Source organism: Herpailurus yagouaroundi, unplaced genomic scaffold (genome assembly GCF_014898765.1).
Source record: "Herpailurus yagouaroundi ecotype Mexico unplaced genomic scaffold, PumYag 162, whole genome shotgun sequence".
Lineage (NCBI taxonomy): Eukaryota > Metazoa > Chordata > Mammalia > Carnivora > Felidae > Herpailurus > Herpailurus yagouaroundi.
In genome coordinates, this window is record NW_024412403.1 from 75265583 (window position 1) to 75272447 (window position 6865).

At 50.6% G+C, this 6865-nt stretch overlaps 1 long non-coding RNA gene across 1 annotated transcript; it reads left to right on the forward strand.

Moving 5' to 3' along the window:
- The first annotated feature begins 380 nt into the window (after nt 1-380).
- On the forward strand, nt 381-6492 carry LOC121036435 (uncharacterized). Its single transcript, XR_005793355.1, has 3 exons — nt 381-1355; nt 2385-2437; nt 5167-6492. It is a non-coding gene; the product is annotated as an uncharacterized LOC121036435 (long non-coding RNA).
- The last annotated feature ends 373 nt before the right edge of the window (nt 6493-6865 follow it).

Genomic DNA, 6865 nt, shown 5'->3' on the forward strand with positions numbered 1-6865 from the left:
GGCCATAGGTGCTGTAGGAGGAGCCCCTCTGTCTGTTTAGAAGCTGCAGAACTTCCCACCCAGGGAAGATCGCCGCTCATCCAGGCTTCCTCCAAATCCTTAGCACCCCTTCTGCAAGCCCTGTGCTGTCTGCATGTTCTGACCACACCCTCCACTTCATCCTGCGCTCGTCCCCCAGCCCTCGTCGTTCCTCATTTCTAAGAAAGAAACAAAACAAAACATGTTGACTTAAGAGTTTTATGCTCTTGCCTGCGAGACTGCTGTCGGAGCTTTGCTTCCTAAACAGACCCCACGCCGAGCGTTTAAAGCACGGCTATTTTCACAGCAGCCACCAGAAGAGAACTTCGCTCCTTCCTCTGTTTGCAGAGGCTCTGAGAAATGGTCAAGGACTTGGCCCCGAAGCCACAGATGGACTTAGCAGTGGATCCCAAGAGCCTTCAACAGCTGAGGCAGAAGAGGCCTGAGGGAGGGGGAGTGTAGCTGGTAGGAATCTCGTGTTCCATAATCGGGCTGCCAGGGCTCTGCAAGGCCCCAAAATTGTAAGTCAAAGCATGTGAGAGTAGGTGTCCATCGTGTGTATATTTTCTGCCGGGAGCCACAGCTTACATCCCATTCTCAAAGAATATGCAGACCCAGAAAGAGGAAGAGCCACAGAACCTAATCTAATTCCTTCATTATATGGCTGATATGGAAATTGAGGTTTGGCTCCTTGGACCAAATGGACTGACTCTATTTAATATATGACTGATCACTTCATCAAGAGCTTTTCCCCTAAACCTTGGTTTTGTTTCTGTGAGTTCATTTCTCTAATGTTACAACATATTCTGAGAGAAAGAAAGACTCTTTGGAAAGTTACATTGACTTTTAAAGCCACAAGGGGATCATTTGGGACATTCCTACCTCGGCGGTTATTACCCCGCAGCGCTACCTCTAGCCTTCTCTTTGGTCTCCACGGGGACCCGTTACGTCTCTAACAAGCAAGTATGAAGACTTATAGTGCTGGCTTACCAGAAGGGTTTGCTTCGGGAATTTCACAAGACAGGACTGCTGCTGTCTTGCACGGAAATTTACATCCCACGAAGCAGAAGAGAGAATGACGATGGCACATGATGGTAATAGGATTGCATCAATATTACATGGCTACTAGGCGGAGAACCCATAGGTTTTAATAGCACAGCTCTATTTATCCTCCTCTGTTTTCAGGACACTGGTTGGGGGTGAATGGTATTTCCTTTTTACAGATACAGAAACAGAGGATCAATAATTTATTAAATGAATTATTTAATATTTCCTAACAGGGTCTGTGGATGGGGCTTCCGGGGTCTGTGGACCCCTGACATGAGCTGCAAAGACAAGTATGTATTTGTATGTGCATTTGGGGGAAGGAGAGAGGAGCACGTGATTTTCATCAAATTCTACCAAGTTCTGTGGTTGTGAAAGGTTCAGAGCCACTTTTATTGTATACTGATTGGCAGAATAGCCCAATCTTGACATGGAACCGGATCTTTTTGATTTCCCTCCCTTTTGGCCTTGGTTGCTGACCTCCACAACAGCAGACAAAATCGAAAGCAAGAACAATTGTGGAAGAGTCACGTTAGATAAGTTTCCCTAACTCATCTCTGTCCTGGAAAGTTTAAAATCTTCCTTCTACTTGTGAGAGTCCTGACTACGGTAGAGTCCCAGTAGGCTAGAGTGGAAAGAAACCCTAAACCACGTCAGGATTCACAGATGGAAAAACTGAGGCCTAAAACATTGATCACATTCACATAACAAATCAGGGTTCGAGTTCCTGTGCATTCCTTTTTGAGAAATCAGCTCCAATCTCAGTAGGGAGGCTCTTGCCAAAATTTCTTAACAAATGACAATTCAGTGTGACTCATTTTTTTTTTTTTTTGACATCATGCAAATGAGGGAAACAAGACTGAGTGGCTTTCTGTCCAGAGATCAGGATATGAAGTCTGTCTGGGGCCACACGTTCCCTTGGGACATGTCGTAGTGTCAGAAATGGGTTCTGGAAGAAGCGGGCCTTTGTCCGTTTCTGTTTGGTGAGTGAGCTCCTCTCAGCCGTGGTGGCTGGAGGGGTGGTTCCGCACCCACACATACTCTGAGGGAGACTTTACACCAGGCAACCTCGTTAGGACTGCCATCAGGGATTGCTGTCTCTAGATCTGCCATCAGAGGCCCCTTTCCTCCTAGCCTCTATTTTTTCTGGGGGAAAACGTTGTCTTTGCCAGATTAGATGTTCCGAGCCAACCAGTGCCTCCCTCCCACCTGAAGCAGAACCACAGTCACTGGGCCCCTTACACTGAGGGCCCCAAGAAGCACCGAGCTAATGCTGTTAGGGTGTGCAGGATTTTATTTTTAAATGGCTTTTTGCTTCACAGGTGGACTCCCTTCTGGCCTGAGGGACTCTGGACCTCTGTGACTTCCATGAGGGGTAAAGTTCAATGTTAACCTCACCAACGAGAAGTCAGTTTCAGAAGCTGGCCATGCCCTGGTTTCTTCCAAGGAGACAAAACAGTGTTTCTCAGAGGGGCCTGTGAGAAGGCACCTCAGAAATGTAGTGATTTATAAGCAGGATGTTATTTCCTATACAGTAGGAAAGCTGGAGGATCCCTTTATTTTTTTAAATCTTAAAAAAAATTTTTTTTAATGTTTATTTATTTTTGAGACAGAGAGAGACACAGCATGAGCGGAGGAGGGGTAGAGAGAGAGGGAGACCCAGAATCTGAAGCAGGCTCCAGGCTCTGAGCTGTTGGCACAGAGCCCTATGCGGGGCTCGAACCCACAAGCTGTGAGATCATGATCTGAGCCGAAGTCCCGACGCTCAACTGACTGAGCCACCCAGGCGCCCGCTTTTTTTATTTTTATAAAGTTTATGTATTTTGAGGGAGAAAGAGCGCCCGGGTGTGCGTGCGAGTAGGGGAGGGGCAGAGAGAGAGGGAAAGAGAGAAGCCCAATCGGGCTCTGAGCTGTCAGCACAGAGCCCCACGTGGGGCTCAAACTCACAAACCCTCAGATCATGACCTGAGCTGAAACCAAGAGTAGGATGCTCAACTGACTGAACCACCCAGGCGCCCCTGGAGGATCCTTTTTGTACCATCCACTCAGGGGACAGATGGGGAACCTGAGGCCCACACAGGGTCAGTGGCTGCAGGAGGGCCCTGAGCCAGGTGGTAGCAGAGCCCGGCAAGGGCCCAGGGTCTTGTGACGGAGCTGGTGAGCTGGACACTCTACACATCCCTCTTTCTCTATTCATCCCTGTTCCTGCAGTCTTCCTCCAACTTCAGTCTCCAAATTGTGCCACAGGTCAAATTGAGGGGGCCCCCTCGAGTCAAAATTTCAAGAACTTAAGAATACAGATCATGAGATCTGCCAAATAGCATCTAAGACACTTCCACTTTGGAATACGCTATAGTGTAAGTGGTGGGGGTCCCTCGGGTCCTTTGCAGCCAGGGTATTGCACTCTCTCTGCCTTAAATCCTCGGGTGCGGGCCAAGCACGGAGGCCAGGGCTCCTGCTATGACTTGGCCTCAGCGAGTTCACCATGCACACAAGTCCAAGGTGAGTTTCCGGGGAACAGGTTCTCATCACCTACCCCCTAGAGGCGGCAGGTCGCCCCTCCCTGCCCTGCTCCAGCCCCTCTGGGTTGTGCAGGAGCCAAAGGGGATTTGAAATAAAGGAGACGCAGGTACAGGCCCAGCCCAGGCCCAAGGAGCTGAACCAGAGGCGGGAGGGTAACTCAGGCCAGCACACTCACCTCCCCGGAGATGGGGAGGGTGGCCCGGCAGCCAGAAGGAAAACTCCTGGGCTTTTTTATTGAATCCATAAAACAAAAGGTGAGGGGGTTTCTGGGCAGGGAAGGAATGCGTGGTTATTTATGGCCGCTGATCTGCAGAGGAGGAAAACTCGGAACTCCTTCCAACTCTGCGCGTGATTCATCTCCCCCGGGAGCCACAGGGCCGAGGCGGGCGTGCGCCGGCAGCCCCGGCCCCGGCACACTCCGGCCGCCTGCTTATTTACGGTGCTTTATCAGCGGCTGTGCGCGGCGATAAAGTTTACGAAAAGAGGCGGCGTCTGCGGCAGGCGGGCCGGCCCGCGCTCCTTTCCCACACTGATTAGGATCAGCCAGGGCTTTGGAAGCTGCAGTTAAGGATCTCGGGTGCCGGGAGCCGCGTCTCCCTCTTCCTGCCCCGCCCGCCAGCCCGTCGGCTGCGGGTCCGCGTGGGAGCGGAGGTCAGGGCCCCGGCCAGGCGGGGGCGGGGCGGGACGGAGGGGGGCGGGAGGGGGAACGCCCGCGGGGGAGGGAGCGGCGCGGCGCGCGTAGCCTGGAGGGAAAGGGCAGAATCCTTCGCTCCCAAAGGCTTGGTGCCCTGTTGCGAGAGGGAACGGGCTGACGGGAGTATTTCTCTTCCTAAGGCTGGCAAATTCTCAGCCCCTACACTGACCCTTGCAAGTTCCTTCCCCATCATTTCGTGGGTGTTGCTTTGTGTTTGCATTTGGACTTGACTCATTTTCCCCCCTTTTATGGCCCTGTATTGTTCCTCCTTTCGGAAGATAGTAATTGCATAGCTGCTTTACTGGACCCCTCCAAGCCGGCAGGGTTCATTAGAGATTTCTGGACGTGAGGCTGGACCTCAGGTCCTGGAGGTCCCGAGGACAGTCCAGTGAAGGGTCACTGCAGCCTGGGGCTCTAAGTAGCCCAGAGCAGACACCAAGGCAGGCCCTGTTCTGATGCTCTGGGAGCACTAACTTACGCCATCCTCATGGTGACTTTGGGAGGGAGGTGCCATTATTACACCATTTGACAGAAGGTGAAGCTGGGGCCCAGAGAGGGTAAGCAACTTGCTTAAGATGACTCATGAAGTCCATGGCTGAGCCAGGATTTGAACCCTGGCAGCATGGCACCACCACAGCCTGTGCACAGCCTCTAAATGTCCCCGACTTTCTAGAACAGACAGCGAGCCTGGTGAGTGCAGCAGCCGGGACAAGTAATACTGCCTGGGGGAACCCAAGTGGGCTTTCTGGGGGCAGGGGTGTTATTAGGGATGGAACTTGAAGCCTAGGTGTTCACCAGACAGACGTGATAATGAGAGGAAGGCAGTTTCCACAGAAAGGCTCCTAGGATGCGACTCCTTTCACCTTCCATTTTGTGTTCTCCCCAAGGAAGTGCAGAGCCTTTATATTGTGTGAAATGGGATCACCTTCCCAGGCCTCAGCCTGGATCCGGCGGTCTCCATCTACTGCCAACTGAAACCCCACCAGCTCCGGCGTGCTAGTCACCGAAAGCAATCTTTCCCTCTCTCTTCTGTCACACTTGCCTATGTGCAGTAAAGCTCTCAACTCTGGACTCCATCCATCTTTATTACTGGACTGTGAACTTCTGGAGGGCACTGGTCTATTCCTTCCCCTCTTTACTCACTTCACCTCAGGCCTGGTTGAATATCCTGCACATAAGAGGTTCTTAGTAACTGCATTTGGTCAAGAAATGGGGGGGGGGGGGGGGTGGGAAAGCCTCTGATCTCACGGATGCCCTGCTTACACCTTGATAGATTTCATGATCAAGCAAACTAAAAATGGAGACGACGGGTGTCCCCACCAGAGAAGGTCTGAACCACCCTCGGCCTAGAGAATACAAAGGCAGAGTCCGTCACCTAAGCCCGAAGTCCCTTAAAATCCCTCCAACCTAGGAACAGGATTAGTCCCGGGGACTGGGCATAGCAGGAAGTCTTGTCACCCCAGCTATGAGGAAAGAACTGTCAGGGCCCAGAGCCAGACGGATCATTGCATAATCCTTCTTGATTTCAGTTCAGCTTTCCATAGGGCCAATGACACGGTGTGGACATTTGACTCCAAAGGGTATGTTGTCAACTGTGGACACCTGTCAGCGTCACTGCTCAGAGGGTCGGGACTGTGTCTTATTCTTCGTTGTATTTCTGTTTGTTTAGAACTTGCTTTAAAAGCATTTTAATTGGAAATGGGAAACGTGCACATGATTTACATATTAAAATGATTCCCCAGGGTCCAAGCAGACTCCTTAGCTCATCATCGCCCAGCCCAGAGGCAGCCATCATTCAGAGTTTCTTTTCCCCGAGATGCCATGTATTATACAATATTTTTGTATTTTCTATGAGGAACTAATAAGGTTGTTGTGAACACCCTCCATGCCTTTTGCAGGCGATGGTGATGGTGTTAGGGTTGTTGGTGATCTGGAAAAGAGGTTTTAGGGTTCACTGACCTTGAGAACTGGAGAACTTGTCTTGTACATTATGATGATGCATAGCAATAATGGTGTAATAATAAAATCTGGATACCTCAAATGCTATCTTGAAAAAGGCAGGTCTGGTCCAAGGGTAGTGGAGAAAGGATCCAAGGAGATGTGGTTGGACACAGATTGGATATGGGTAGGAAATGTTAGGCCATTTTAGCAAGTACCACTGTGCTCTAGGGGGATCATAAGTAGACCCGATGGAGATCAGCAAAGTATTTATTGGGTAGACTCCCCTTTTTTTAAAATTTTTTTTTTAACGTTTTTATTTTTGAGACAGAGAGACAGAGCATGAATGGAGGAGGGTCAGAGAGAGGGAGACACAGAATCTGAAACAGGCTCCAGGCTCTGAGCTGTGAGCACAAAGCCTGACGCGGGGCTCGAACTCACGGACCGCGAGATCATGACCTGAGCCGAAGTCGGCCGCTTAACCGACTGAGCCACCCAGGCGCCCCAAGACTCCCCTTAAAGTATTGATAAATGTCCTGTCATTTGTTGGTTACTCTGCTGTATACTGCTAGGAGAGAGAGTCACAGAGATGAATAAAGTAACTTCTAGCTGAATAAGGAGGAAATCTATCTAGGCATAAGCAGGGCA